The 15,831-nt window shown below is 42.3% G+C and overlaps 1 protein-coding gene across 6 annotated transcripts in view; it reads left to right on the forward strand.

The window, feature by feature from the left end:
* The window catches only part of SYNDIG1 (synapse differentiation inducing 1), a 158,448-nt gene that overhangs the window by 72,333 nt on the left and 70,284 nt on the right, over nucleotides 1-15,831 (forward strand). The gene's annotated exons all lie outside the window — the stretch shown is intronic.

The following is a 15,831-nucleotide window of genomic DNA, read 5'->3' on the forward strand; positions in this document are numbered from 1 at the left end:
GCAGGAATTGTCATCAGAAATGCCCTAAGGTAATAGCTGTGGCAATGGGGCTACAGGTGGATTTAAAGGTTGGCAGCACCAGCAGGTCACTTGGGGACTCCCACTAACACCCCACCCACAGGAAAGAGGGGTCATTGGCAAAGTAAACAAGGTGCTAGGGTGGCAAACGGCTAGAAATGCATGTGTGGTGACAATTTGGGAAGTATTTTTTGCTGCCACATGTGCGTGGTTTCCTTAATTTGGCATGCCAAAGTTTCTACTAAAGGATCTTGGTAGAGCTAAAACTTGCTGGAAGAAGTAGTAGAATTGGTAGGCTTAAGAGAAGGGAAGTTAAATTATTGAAAGAGTCACTTCTTCATTAGACTGGAGAGCAGGTAAAGGGGGTTGGATTCCATTCTTAGAAACATGCACAGTGATGTGGTGTGACATGCACAACAGCCTCCAGTTTAGCTCGTCCCTTCTCCTTCGATGAAGCACCAAGTGGGAGGTTCTTTTGTTCACAGATCTGAACAAAAGCCTTACATTTGTCAATTAAGAGGCAGAAACCCAAGCTTAAGGAAGTAATTTCACTGCCTTGAAGATAGCGGATATTCCTCCAGGACGTGAGTGGCAAAGAAAGAGCAGCCAGGTTTTCTGGTGGAGGCTGGAGAGATCATGAAGGAGGAGCTTTGGAGTAGAATCAGACCCACACTCATGGGGCCCCGGACTAGGTAGAAGGCCAATGAAATAACGAGGAATTGATGGGTCAATGAGACCAGAATTGTCAGGATTGGAGGTGAAAGAAGCAGCTGGAGAGAGATGTTCTTCTTTTTTAATTGCATTTATTACATGACATTGGTTAAAAAATCATACAGGTTTCAGGTACACAGTTCTATAATACATCATCTGTATATTGTATTGTGTGTTTACCCCCCAAGTCAAGTCTCTTTCCATCACTATTTTCACTCCCTTTACTTTCCTCTACCTCCCCCACTGCCCTTTCCCTCTGGCAATCACCATACTGTTCTCTGCATCCACGGATCTGTCTTTACTTTGTTAGTTTATTTTGTACATTAGATTCCACATATAAATGAAAAAATCTTGGATATTTCTCATAGCAATATTTTTTCTGATATATGACCTCCGGCAAGGGAAACAAAAGAAAAAGTAAATGGGACTACATCAAACTAAAAAGTTTTTGGACAGCAAAGGAAACCATCAACAAGATGAAAGGGAAACAAATTGTATGGGAGAACATATTTGCCAATGATACATTAATTTCCAAAATATATAAAGAACTTATACAACTCAACACCAGGAAAACAAACAATCTAATTTAAAAATGGGCAAAGGACCAGAATAGACACTTCTCCAAAAAGGACATACAGATGGCCAATAGACAAAATGTTCAAGGTCACTAATTATCAGAGAAATGCAAATTAAAACCACAATGAGCCCTGGCTGGTTTAGCTCAGTGGTTAGAGTGTTGGACTGTGGCCTGAAGGGTCACAGGTTCGATTCCTGGTCAAGGGAATGTACCTCAGTTGCAGACTACATCCCCAGCCTGAGTTAGGGCATGTGCAGGAGGCAACCAATTGATGGGTCTCTCTCACATTGATGTTTCTTGCTCTCTCTCTCCTCCTCCCCCATCTCCTTCATTCCCTCTAAAAATCAATGGAAAAATATCCCCAGGTAAGAATTAAAAAAACCACACACACAATGAGATATCACCTCAAGCTTGTCAGTATGGCTATCATCAATAAATTAACAAACAACAAGTGCTGCTGAGGATGTGGAGAAAGGGGAACCCTCATGCACTATTGATGAGATTGCAGATTGGTGCAGCCACTGTGGAAAACAGTATGGAGAGACCTAAAAAAATTAGAAATGGAACTGCCTTATGACTTAGCAATTCCACTTCTGGGAATATATCCCAAAAACTCGAAACCCTAATTCAAAAGACTACATGTACCCCATGTTCATTGCAGTGTTATTTACAATAGTCAATGTTTGGAAGCAGCCCAAGTGCCCATCAGTAGATGAGTGGATAAAAACGCTGTGGTATAGTTACACAATGGAATGCTACTCAGCCTTAAAAAAGAAGGAAATCTTACCTTTTAGGACAGGCTGTGGAGAGAAGTTGTTCAAGTGGGAAAGGCTGTACAAGGAGACCTTCACAGCATTTGATGACACCTGTTAAGGGGAAGAGAAGGGTGTGAGCTCTGGCAATGCTAGAGTTTTGAGAAAGTTGGGAGAGGGCTATGGCTTCCATTCAAAAGCCTCTGTTAAGTGTCCACTCTGTTAAGGTCTGAGGTTTTTTTGCTGAAAGCAAAAGTAGAAATGCTGCTTACCTGCATACAGTTTAGGAAGCAGATACAAAAATGCAATTTCATCATAACAGAGAGTTGTAATAGACTTCCCAGTCTGCCCTGAGAGCATCTAGGGGAGGGGATGGGGCTCCTGCACTGCATCTTGAGGAGGAGAACCAAGAAGGGCTGTGGGGAGGTGGTGGGAGAATTTCAGTTCAAAAAGACATGTGAGCAGATGAAGCCTGGAGGCATCCAACCTAGATCTGCAGGGAACGCTAACTAGTTAGAATTGAAAAAACATATGGATCATGGTGAGGTCTTGGAGACAGGACCTAAAAGAAGTAGGGTCCCATCACTGAGGGCCTTACCAGGCTTCTAAGGGAGGCTGGATTTTAGGTGGGTAACTACAAGATAGGAAGGATGGACAAGTAATAGTGTCAAGAAAGAGCCCTATGGAGAGGTGGGGTGTGGGAAGAAAGCCCAGGCCCATCTATAGCCTCAGGCCTGTTCAGGGTGCTGCTGTGCACCCTGGCCCATCTATAGCCTCAGGCCTGTTCAGGCCCACCTATAGCCTCAGGCCTGTTCAGGCTGCTGGACACCCTGATGGCTACTGGGAGTAGGGAACCACTGAGGGGTTTCAGGCAGCAGGACCATGGTCAGATCCGTATTTTTGGAAGCTCTTCTGGCTGCAGAGTGGGACAGGTGTGTAGCGGAGATGGAGTTGAGACAGGAGGGGGCTTGGGGCTAGTTACACTGGAGGCACAGAGCCTGTTGGGGGCCTATTGTCAGGGATGGTGAAAGAGAGATTCAGGACAGCACTAAACTGAATATTTTAAAAGTGAAATAGGCCTTGGTTTGGAGATGATGGGAAGGAAGGAGTTAAGCCTCTTTCTTTTTTTAAAAAAAATTGAATTTATTGGATTGACATTGGTTCACAAAACCATACAGGTTTCAAGTGTACAACTCAATAAAACATTATCTGCACACTGCATCATGCACCTATCATGCCAAGCAAAGTCTCTCTTCATCCCCACTCCCCCCACTTTTGTCTACCTCCACCTAGCCCCCCCAGCCCTATCCCTCTGGCTATCACCACACTGTTGGCTGTGTCTGTGTGTTACTTATGAAGGTGAAGGCATTAGCCAAAAAACATACATCCACAGACCTCTCTTGTACATAGATGTTTCCAGTCCCCTAAGTGGCCAAGTTGGCCAACAAAGGATTTTTAGTTTTACTACAAGTTTTGGGAAAATCAGCTTCAATATATAATATCCACCAGCAGTAAAAAGTTTGGAATAGAAAATGTAAAAGAATTTCCTGAATGTCTCCATCATTCCTTTGTCACTTGTTATACCCATATGTTTCATATCCATATCCTTGAATAGGTACAGTAGGCCAAGGGCAGTGGAGATGAACAGGTGATTAGCACAATAGTATTAGTCCTCAGTTAACATTCATCCTGTGGCTTCATAATGAACTAAATTCAAAAGAATTTTACTTCTCTTTCTTTAACACTTGCGTGGGCTTCTGATTGAGTTTGCAAATAAATATGACTTATATTTAAATGCAGTTTTTTCATAGTGTGTCTTAATCCACATTTTCAACAGTTACCGAATTCATTTGTTGCAATAACTTTCACAGAATGACCTCAGCCAGCAGATGTGATTTTTAGAAATCTACAAAGATTCAAAACCAACTCAAAGACAATCTTTTAAAATACTGCTGGGAGGTGGGTGGTTGGGGTGATGAGCTTTTTTACCTGGTTGGTACAAGGTTTTTATAGGGGTACAGGCTTCTGGGGAGGTGAGCTCTGCTAACCCATCTACCTTTAATGATACAGCAACTGGAATATTTATTGTAGTAACAGTACCTGCTGTGTATTAATATTTTTATAGTGACCTCTAACTATAGTGTAAGATGGAGCATGTTGGCATTTATACCTTAGCCAGAAAGGGTAGCCTCAATGACATTAATGGAACAAGTTGTTTACAACTTGAGCTGCTTCTTAGGCATCTACTGAGACTTTCTGGTTGACATCCAGGTAGCAAACCCAGACGAAGAAATGGTTCCTTCCCCAGGCTCTGAGGAGAAGAAATCAAAACACAGTTGTGCTATTCACACACCCATGAAGAATTTCAGGGACTCACCCAAAGTGGTTTATTTAGTCTTTTAGGAATTCTGTAAAACAAAGGTATTTTTTCAGCAATTTTGGTATAGCTAGGTATAACTAGGACACTCCTTATTCTGTTTCTGCAAATGGGGAAAAAAAACCCCACCACTAATGACTGGTTAGAAGTGTCATCATATATGCAGTGACTGTTCTAAGGTTTATTCTTTTTTTTCCATTCCATGAAATCATAAAGATGCAGTTAACATTATAGTTAGTATTAACTGCATAAGAAATCACACAAAACATCAACTACTTATTTACCTCATGATTCTCAGGGTCAAAAATTTGAGTGGGTCTCAGCTGAATAGTTGTTGCTCTGCTGGCCTCATCTGGGTTCCCTCCTTGGTCTGTGTTAGCTGCTGCTTATCTAGGCAGCCATGCTTGAGAATGCTGGCTGGCCATTGGCTGAGGTGACAGTTGACTGGACCCCATGTCTCTCATCATCTAGCAGGCCACTTCATCACATGGAAGCCATGGCAGGGATTCTAAGAGCCACAAAATGGGTGAGTCCCAGTGTGTAAGGGCTTTTCAAGTTTTTGCTTATGTTACACGTGTTGTTGTCTTATTGGCCAAAGGAAGTCACATGGCCAAGCTCAAAGTCAGTGGTCAGTGTGGGAGGGACTATTCAGAGTGACAGTACATATAGGAAACTGCCAAGTTGAGTGCCAATACTATAGCATTCTACCAAGGGACAAAATTTGGACTATTTGGCATAAATTTTTAAGATTATCTAATTGAACAGGGACTACAATCGTGGTTATATTATGATAGAAACAAACACAGCACATATTGGTCTGGAGTTCTTCTCAGAAGGCACTGCTACTTCAAATGAACAAAAATAAAAAATGATTTTAACTGCTTTGGGAATTCTATAGCTTCACTTAGTCTATAGCAAATTGATACTGTTTCCTGAAAATTGCAGTTTTCAGAAAGCCATTGCCCTGGTTACGAGCAGGGGCCCTTGTTACTGGAGTTCCTGTTTACTGGGCAACCTGCCTCTTGTTTGTCCCCTATCACTCTACCTGGAGAGGTTAGGGTTAGGGTTAGAAACAATAAACAAATACAATAAAGTTTCAGGACACAGAATCAATGTACAAAAATCCACTGAATTCCTATAAACTAACAAAGCATTTAAGGGGGGGGGAGGAGGAAAAAATATAATTCCTTTTGCAATTGTGACAAAAAGAATAAAATGCCTAGAAATAAACTTAGCAAAGGATGTGAAAGACCTGTATATTGAAAACCCACAAAGCATTATTAAAAGAGATTGAAAAAGACACAAAGAAATGGAAAGATATTCCATGTTCATGGACTGGAATAATCAACATAGTTAAAATGGCCATATTACCCAAAGCAATATACAGATTTAATGCAAACCCTATCAAACTCCCAATAACACTTTTTAAAGAAATAGAACAAAAAAAATTATTATATTTGTATAGAATTACAAAAGACCTTGAATAGCCAAAGCAATCCGAAGAAAAAAGAATAAAGCCAGAGGCATCACACTCACTGACTTCAAATTATACTACAAAGAGACAATAATCAAAACAGCATGTTATTGGCAGATAAACAGACACACAGACCAAGGGAACAGAATTGAGAGCCCAGAAATAAACCCACATGCATATGGGAAAATAAATTTTGACAAAGGAGCCAAAAAACATAGCCTCTTCAATCAGTGGTGCTTCAAAAATGGAAAGCCACATGCAAAAGAATGAAACGAGACTACTTTTTGTCCCCATATACAAAATGGATCAAAAACCTAAATGCAAGACCTGAAGCAATAAATTACATAGAAGATAACATCAGTACTAACCTTAGGTCTTAGAGAAGATTTTATGAATTTTACCACAAATAAAAGGAAGTAAAGGCAAAAATAAATGAATGGGACTATATCAAACTAAAAAGCATCTGCAGAAAAAAAGAAACCACCAACAAAACAACAAGGCAATTAACCAAATAGGGAAAGATATTTGCAAACAGCTCTGATAGTGGTTGGTATCCAGAATATAAAAGAACTCATACAACTCAGCATCAGAACAATGTAGTGCAAGACCATCACCTTTACCTTTACATTTAAATTAAATGTAAAGTAAATAACTATAAAATGTTTAGAAGAAAACAAAGAAAATTCTCTATAACATTTAGATGAAGACTTTTTATATACGACATCGGAAACATAATTCATAAAAGAAAAAATAGATAAGCTTGACTTCATCAAAATTAAAAACTTTTACTCTGCCGAAGACACTGTTAATATAACAAAGAGACAAGCTACAGACTGGAAAAAATAATTACAAATCACAGACCTGACAAAGAATTTGTATCCAGAATATAGTAAAATCCTCTCTAAACTAAAAAATAAAAAACAATCTAATTTTTAAAAGGGCAAAATATTTGAACAGACACTTTACCAAATAAGATATAGAAATGGCAAATAAGCACACACACACACACACACACACACATACACACACACAAATGTACAACATTAGCCATTAGGGAAATACAGACCATGATGAGATATACTATACACCTCTTAGAATAGCTGAAATCCAATAATCTGACTCTACCAAGTTCTGGTGAGGATGCAAAGCAACTGGAACTCTCATTCATTGTTATTCGGACTGCAAAAATGGTACAACCACTCTGGAAAAATTTGTCACTTCCCTGTAAATGTAAACAAATAATGACCCAGTAATCCTACTCCTGGGTATTTACTCAAAAGAAATTAAAACTTTTGTTCACACGGAAAGCTGTATATGGATGTCAGAGCATTTATTTATAATAACACTGGCAACAAATGTCCCTCGGTGGATGCATGACAAACACACAGTGGCACTTCTTCATCATGCAATGTTACCCAGGAATGAAAAGGAATGAACCACTGCTCTAGCTGGTTTGGCTCAGTGGATAGAGCATCAGCCTGTGTACTGAAGGGTTCCAGGTTCAATTCCCGCCAAGGGCACATGCTCGATCCCCAGTAGGGGGCGTGCAGAAGGCAGCCAATCAATGATTCTCTTTCATCATTGATGTTTCTATCTCTCTCTCCCTCCCCCTTCCTCTCTGAAATCAATAAAAATATTAAAAAAAAAAAAGAAGAAATGAACCACTGATACAACCAGCAACCTGGATGTATCTAAAGGGTGTTGTCTCAAAAAGACAAAAGTATAACAACTGACAACAGCTCAGTGGTGGCCAGTGGTTAAGATTGGGAAAAAGGGGTGACTGTAAAGAGGCAGCAGCAACATGAGGGAGTTTTGGGGAGGCGGCAGAATCTCCCTGTATCCTGATTGTTCTAGTCCTCCTATCTAATAAAAGTAATATGCAAATTAACCATCACGCCACTACACCCACAAGCCACGCCCACCAGCCAATCAGGAGCAAATATGCAAATAAACCCAACCAAGACAGCTAAGGCCACAGAGAGCAGGAGGGAGGCTTGGGTTTCCCTGGCAATGGAGGAAGCCAAGCTTTCCACCTGCCCTTGCCAGCCTAGGCCTCCACTCAAGGCTACAAAGTTTCAATGATAGAAGATACATAAATCCAAACAGAAATGGTGGCAGCCATGGAGCTGGAAAGAGCAGGAGGCTAGTGTTGCCCCCGGTGATGGAGGAAGCCAAGCTTTCCGCACACCCTGGCCAGCCCAGGCCTCCACTTAAGGCTACAAAGTTTCAATTATAGAAGATACATAAAATCCACCCCAAAAATGGCTGCCGCCACAGAGCAAGCAGAAGGCTTGGCTCCGCTCCAGGCTACAAAGTTTCAGTTATAGAAGATAAATAAACCCCAGATACCAGGGCCTCCTCTTGGGTCGCCAGGGGGCGTGGCCGGCCTGCAAACCACCACAGGCCCCTCGCCCAGGCCGCCTCACGCCCCAAGGGAACCCCCACCCTGATCCAGGACACCCTTCAGGGCAAACCAGCTGGCCCCCACCCATGCACCAGGCCTCTATCCTATCTAATAAAAGTAATATGCAGATTGACCATCACTCCAACACACAAGATGGCTACCCCCATGTGATCAAAGATCCTGCCCCCATGTGGACACAAGATGGACACCACAAGATGGCCAGCAGGGGAGGGCAGTTGGGAGGGACCAGGCCTGCAAGGGAGGGCAGTTGTGGGCGATCAGGCCAGCAGGGGAGGGCAGTTGGGAGGGACCAGGCCTGCAGGGGAGGGCAGTTAGGGGCAAACAGGCTGGCAGGGGAGCAGTTAGGCATCAATCAGGCTGGCAGGGGAGTGGTTAGGGAGTGATCAGGCTGGCAGGCAGAAGCAGTTAGGAGAAATCAGGAAGGCAGGCAGGCGAGCAGTTGGGATCCAGCAGTCCTGGATTGTGAGAGGGATGTCCGACTGCCCACCGGGATCGGGCCTAAACAGGCAGTCGGACATCCCTTGAGGGGTCCCAGATTGGAGAGGGTGCAGGCTGGGCTGAGGGACACCCCACCTCCCCTGTGCACGAATTTCGTGCACCAGGCCTCTAGTGGTTATATAATCTATAGCTGCAACAATCCCATAGAACTATACACAACCGACAAACAAAAGTGAGGATGTGGGTAAGCTGTGAAATCCAATTAAGGTCTGTGGTTTCATCAGGCGTCTGTACTGTAAATGTCCTGGTTTCAATTACTGTGCTGTGCCCAGGAGGTGCAGTAGGGTACATGCGAATTCTCTGTTCTATCTTTCAGTTTCTACAGAAACTCTGTTCTATTTTCAAAACTTTTATGTGATTTTTAAAAAATGGTTTCCAACTGTGTGTATGTATACACACACAGAAATAGTTCATACTTATACACACATATATGCATATACATATATATTATGTAAAATCATTTTAAATAAATTTTAATATTAACTATATAATCTTCAAATTAAAATACATACAACTTAAATATATGCTTTCCTTTCAATAAAACAGTATATTTCAGGATAGTAAAGTAAATTGGAAAATTAGTAATTTTTAGAGAATGGTTGATACCTGATTACTTAGAACACCCCAACCAGTAACTTGGTACGTAACCAGTGGTTTATTTCTTTGCAGAAAGAAAACCTTTGATTTGGGGAATATTCTAATGAGTACAAACTAGGGGGCCCACATGGACTACAAGTGCTTCCACATGTGTGGGGCTGAAGTGCATAGGCCAGCAGAGAGGGGCTAAGAGAGACTAGATTGGGCCGATGGTTTCTGGAATCACTAAACACAAGATTCCCCTGTTCCACATTTTGGGCAGTTGGCTTTTCTTGTTGTAGAGAAAGAAGATGCAAATTCAGCATCTTGCACAGTGGTTCTGGCTTTGATCAATGCCTGCAACTTTGAGAGGACATAAGAGACATCAAACAAGTCAGGTGGGGGATCCACATTCTACCCACTCTGGAGCAAAGTAGACATGGCTCTCATTCAAGACAAAGAGGTTTCTGGTATCCTGGGTAGAGGACAGGGCTGGGGAGGTATGGGGGACAGAGATGGCCTCTGGTCTCTTAAAGAAAGGGGCACTGTGGTGTTTACCCACACGACTCCCACAGCATCTAAAAACATTCTTGGCACCTACTAGGGGCTCAGAGACTATCTATTGGCTAGATGGATAGCTGTGGATGGGGGATGTCTGTCTGGCTGCCTGGATAGATGGGTGGATGGATGAATGTTCTGCAGACTTGCCTTTAGCTCCTAGGGGGTTCACATCCTACCAGGCTACTCCAACTCCCAGCCCACCCCTCCTCACCCTTGTCAGCCTGAAGTTTTACCCCTTGTTCTTCTTTGAGCTACTGAGGTTGCGCATTCTGTGGGTAGCATTACTGTGGGCATTGATGAGCCATCCTTTAGATTCTGCCAGGAGTCTTTTTCTGCTTGGGCCATGGCAATGGGCTCTTGGTTGCTGTGTCCTTTGAGAAGGTACCTCTGACTGTGCACAATGCCCGTGTTTTATTCTGGGCATCACCTCCGGTTTGTTTGGCTCAGGCACCTCTCTTTGAGATGTTTTATGAGCTGTGACCCTCCGGGGCAACTAAGTAACTTCTCCGTGGAAACATGAAAAGACAAACTTCATAAAATACCAGACTGCAATGCAAAATTAATTATTCTTATGTCATGAAAAAAAGTGAATTCAGTATTTTTTGCCAAAATGTTCAAAGTGTTTCCATTTAAAGCACAATGGAAAAGAGAGAAAAAAATGTATGCAATGCTTAATCCCCAAAGGAAAAAATTCAAGTTAAAGTGTGAGCTTTTCCTTCTAAAATGACGTGTCAAATAATTTTAGACATATAAAAATGTTGCAAGAATTCCTGTATACTTACTTGTCACCTACTTTTCTTCAATCTCAATAGTTAATCATATTACTTTTTCTTTTCATCAATATACATGTTTTTCTGAGCTATTTGCAAGTAAGTTACAAACATGAAATTCCTGTATCCCTAAAGAAATCATGCGTTTTCTAAAAACAAGTTCAATTATAAAAGTGAGGAAATTAAAATTGTTTAATACTATCACCTAATGGCCATACTTTATTCAAATTTTTAAAAATTCTTTCAATATAGTTTTTATAGCATAAGGAAAAAAATATGCCCAGGACCTCATATTGCATTTTATTTTTATGCCCCTTCAGTCTTCTACAGTCTGGAACCTTCCCTGTATCTTCTTTGTACTTCACAACCTTGACACTTTTGCAGAATGCAGGTCAGTTATTTTACAGACAGCTCTCAATTTAGTTTTGTCTGTTGATTCCTTTGATTGAATTCAGGTGATTGCATTTTTGGCAGGACCAACATGTAGGTGGTGCAATGCCCTTGCTAGTACTTTCAGGAGGCCCTTGGTGTCAATGTGCCCCATTCCTCCTGGTGGTAATTTTATCACTTGTTGAAGTTTCTCACTGGCCAAGTGATGGTGTTTCTTTGCAATTAATAAGTATTTTTTAGAAAGGTACTTGTTGGAAGAACACATCGTGTGTTCCATTAGCCGTTCACCTACTGTTTTTACCATTCTTCAACAAATTTCTAACTCTATAATTCCTTCTATATGTATTAGTTGGCATTTCATTACAAAGAAGAGTTATTCCTCCCCATATTTATTGTTTTATCTATTTATTACTTTGTTTCAGGCTGGCCATTGATTCTTATTTTATTCAGTGGGTTGCTGTCACGTTTATGACAATGTGTATTGCATATTTATTCTATTGCTCACTTTGTTATACTGGAAAGGAAAGGCCCCTCCAAGTTGGCTTCTGTGCCTTTTTGCAGTAGCTCATCATTCTTTAATCAGCTGTGATCATCACTTCTGCCACGGCAAGCTGCTCCAAATGTATCTTGTCTGTTGCCAGCCCCAGCCCCGAAATCAGCCATTACTCCAAAGAGCCCAGGCTCCTTTTGTTGAAGAAATTGCATTCAGAAACCAACATATGACTACTAGATCGTCTCATTGCTACTTGGGACAGGTGGGGTGTCATTGAATCTAAGCCCTCTCAGCAGACTGAGCTGGGAATATACATAAACATATCTATACTAGTGGCCCGGTGCATGAAATTCATGCACCGGGGTGGATGTCCCTCAGCCCGGCCTGCACCCTCCCCAATCTGGGACCCCTCAGGGGATGTCCAACTGCCGGTTTAGGCCCGATCCCACATCCCTCTCGCAATCCGGGACAGCTGGCTCCTAACCGCTTACCTGCCTGCCTTCCTGATTGCCCATAACCACTCTGCCTGCTGGCCTGCTCGCCCCCAACTGCCCCCCCCCTGCCGGCCTGCTTGCCCCCAACTGCCCCCCTGCCGGCCTGATCGCCCCCCAACTGCCCCCCACTGATGGCCTGATCATTCCCAACGCCCCCCCCCCCTCACCAGCCTGATCACCCACAACTGCCGTCCCATCCTGGCCTGATCACCCACAACTGCCCTCCCCTCTTGGCCCCTAACTGCCTCCACCTCAGCCCCGCCACCATGGCTTTGTCCAGAAGGTCTCCTGGAAGGTCTCCCAGTCTAATTAGCATATTAACCTTTTATTAGTATAGATAGAGGCCTGGTGCACAGGTGAGGGCAGGCTGGTTTGCCCTGAAAGGTGTCCTGGATCAGGGTGGGGGTTCCCATGGGGGCAGAGCAGCGGGGTGAGGAGCTGGGGCAGTTTGCAGGCTAGCCACGCCCCCATGGGGTGAGGGTCCCTGCTGGGGGGGGTGTGGCCAGCCTGGGTGAGGGGCTGAGCGCTGTTTTCAGGCTGGCCACACCCCTTTCAGGGTGGGGGTCCCCACTGGGGTGCCTGGCCAGCCTGGATGAGGGGCTGATGGCTGTTTGCAGGCTGGCCATACCCCCCAGCGGGGACCCTCACCCCATGGGTGTGTGGCCAGGCTGGGTAAGGGGCTGAGGGCCATTTGCAGGCCCTTACCTCGGTGGCCGGCCTGGGTGATGGCGACCCAAGCCTCCCGTGAGCCCAGGCCAGTTCCGTGGCCACCGCCCACAGGCCCCTCCTTCAGCGGCCGGCCTGGGTGGGCAGGAAGCTTGGCTTCCTGCATTACCAGAGGTGACCCAAGCCTCCCGCTCACTCTGGCCGAGCCATCTTGGTCCCGCTAATTTGCATACTCCTGATTGGCTGATGGGTGTCATGAAGTGATTGTCAATTTACATATTTCTCTTTATTAGTGTAGATAATAGTGTGCATTTACATGCACATATATATTTTTTTAATATATTTTATTGATGTTTTTACAGAGAGGAAGGGAGAGGGATAGAGAGCTAGAAACATTGATGAGAGAGAAACATCGATCAGCTGCCTCCTGCACACCTCCCACTGGGGATGTGCCCGCAACCAAGGTACATGCTCTTGACCGGAATCGAACATGGGACCCTTCAGTCCACAGGCCGATGCTCCATCCACTGAGCCAAACCAGTTTCGGCGCACATATATTTTTATATTATAGATAGATAGATAAAAACTGATACTTTCAATTCCAGTTTAATCAGTGCACATTCTTTGAGAAAGCAAGAAAAAAAACTCATAGACACAGACAACAGTAGGGTGATAGGATGATTACAAGAGGGAAAGGGGGTTTAGGGATGTAGAAGAGGGTAAAGGGAGGATAAATGGTGACGGAAAGAGACTTGATTTTGAATGGTGAACACACAACACAATATACAGATGGTGTGTTATAGAATTATACTTGAAGCCCATATACATTTATTAACTAATATCACCCCAATAAATTCAATAAAAATTGCAAATTATAAATAAATAAATAAATAAATAAATAAATAAATAAACAAACAAACAAACAATATTAGCTTAGGTGTACAACATATTGATTAGACATTTATATTTCTTCTTTATTTTTTTAAATTTCTTTATTGATTAAGGTATTACATATGTGTCCTTATTCCCCCATTACCCCCCACCTCCCATTCATGCCTCCACCCCCCTGATGTCTGTATCCATTGATTAGGCTTGCATGCATACATGTAAGTCATTTGGTTGATCTCTCCCCTTACCCCCACCCTCCCCGACCTTCCCTGAGGTTTGACATTCTGTTTGATGTTTCTCTGTGTCTGGATCTATTTTTGTTCATCAGTTTATGTTGTTCATTATATTCCACAAATGAGTGAAATCATGTGATATTTATCTTTCTCTGCCTGGCTTATTTCACTTAGCATAATGCTCTCCATCTCCATCCATGTTGTTGCAAATGGTAAGAACTCCTTTTTTTTTTTTTTACCACAGCGTAGTATTCCATTGTGTAGATGGACCACAGTTTTTAATCCACTCATCTGCTGATGGGCACTTAGGCTGTTTCCAAATCTTAGCTATGGTGAATTGTGCTGCTGTGAACAGGGATGCACATATTCTTTCTGATTGGTGTTTCTAGTTTCTTGGGATACATTCCTAGAAGTGGGATCACTGGGTCAAATGGGAGATCCATTTTTAGTTTTTTGAGGAAACTCCATACTGTTCTCCACAGTGGCTGCACCAGTCTGCAATGCCACCAGCAGTGCACGAGGGTTCCTTTTACTCCGCATCCTCGCCAGCACTTGTCATTTGTTGATTTGTTGATAATAGCCATTCTGTCAGGTGTGAGATGGTACCACATTGTTGTTTTAATTTGCATCTCTCTGATGATTAGTGACTTTGAGCAGGTTTTCATATGTCTCTTGGCCTTCCTTCTGTCTTCTTTCGTAAAGTGTCTATTTAGTTCAGTGGCCCATTTTTTGATTGGGTTGTTTATCTTCTTTTTGTTAAGCTGCATGAGTTCCCTGTAAATGTTGGAGATTAACCCCTCATCATTGATATCATTGGCAAATATGTTCTCCCATGCAGTGGGCTTTCTTGTTGTTTTATTGATAGTCTCCTTTGCTGTGCAAAAGCTTTTTATTTTGATATAGTCCTATTTGTTTATTATCTCTTTAGTTTCCATTGCCCTAGGAGCAGTATCAGTGAAGAAATTGCTTTGGCATATGTCAGAGATTTTTCTGGCTGTGGATTCCTCTAGTATTTTTATGGTTTCTCATCGTATGTTTAAGTCCTTGATCCATTTTGAGTTTATTTTTGTGTATGGTGTAAGTTGGTGGTCTAGTTTCATTTTTTTTTGCATGTATCTGTCCAATTTTCCCAACACCATTTATTGAATAGACTGTCTTGACTCCATTGTATGTTCATGCCTCCTTTGTCAAATATTAATTGACTGTAGTGATTTGGGTCGATTTCTGGGTTCTCTATTGTATTCCATTGATCTATATGTCTGTTCTTGTGCCAGTACCAGGCATTTTTGAGAACACTGGCTTTGTAATACAGCTTGAAATCTGGTATTGAGATCCCTCCTACTTTGTTCTTCTTTCTCAGGATTGCTGTGGCTATTCGGGGTCTTTTTTTTTATTCCAGATGAATTTTTGGAGAGTTCTTTCTAGGTCTGTGAAATATGCTGTTGGTATTTTAATGGGGAGTGCATTGAATCTATAGATTGCTTTGGGTAGTATGGACATTTTAATGATGTTGATTCTGCCAATCCATGAACATGGTATGTTCTTCCATCTGTTTACATCTTCTTCTATCTCTTTTTTCAGTGTCCTATAGTTTTCCGCGTACAGGTCTTTTACTTCCTTAGTTAAGTTTATTCCTAGATATCTTAATTTTTTTGGTGCAATGGTAAACGGGATTGCTTTTTCAGTCTCTCTTTCTGTACGTTCACTATTGGTGTATAGAAATGCCATAGATTTCTTGGCGTTAATTTTGTATCCTGCTACATTGCCGAATTCATTTATTAAGTCTGTTAGTTTTTTGATGGAGTCTTTCGGGTTTTCTATGTACAATATCATGTCATCTGTAAATAAGGACAGCTTTACTTCTTCTTTTCCAATTTGGATGCCTTTTATTTCTTCTTCTTGTCTAATTGTAATGGCTAATACTTCCA

Source organism: Plecotus auritus (assembly GCF_963455305.1).
Source record: "Plecotus auritus genome assembly, chromosome: 8".
Classification (NCBI taxonomy): Eukaryota; Metazoa; Chordata; class Mammalia; order Chiroptera; family Vespertilionidae; genus Plecotus; species Plecotus auritus.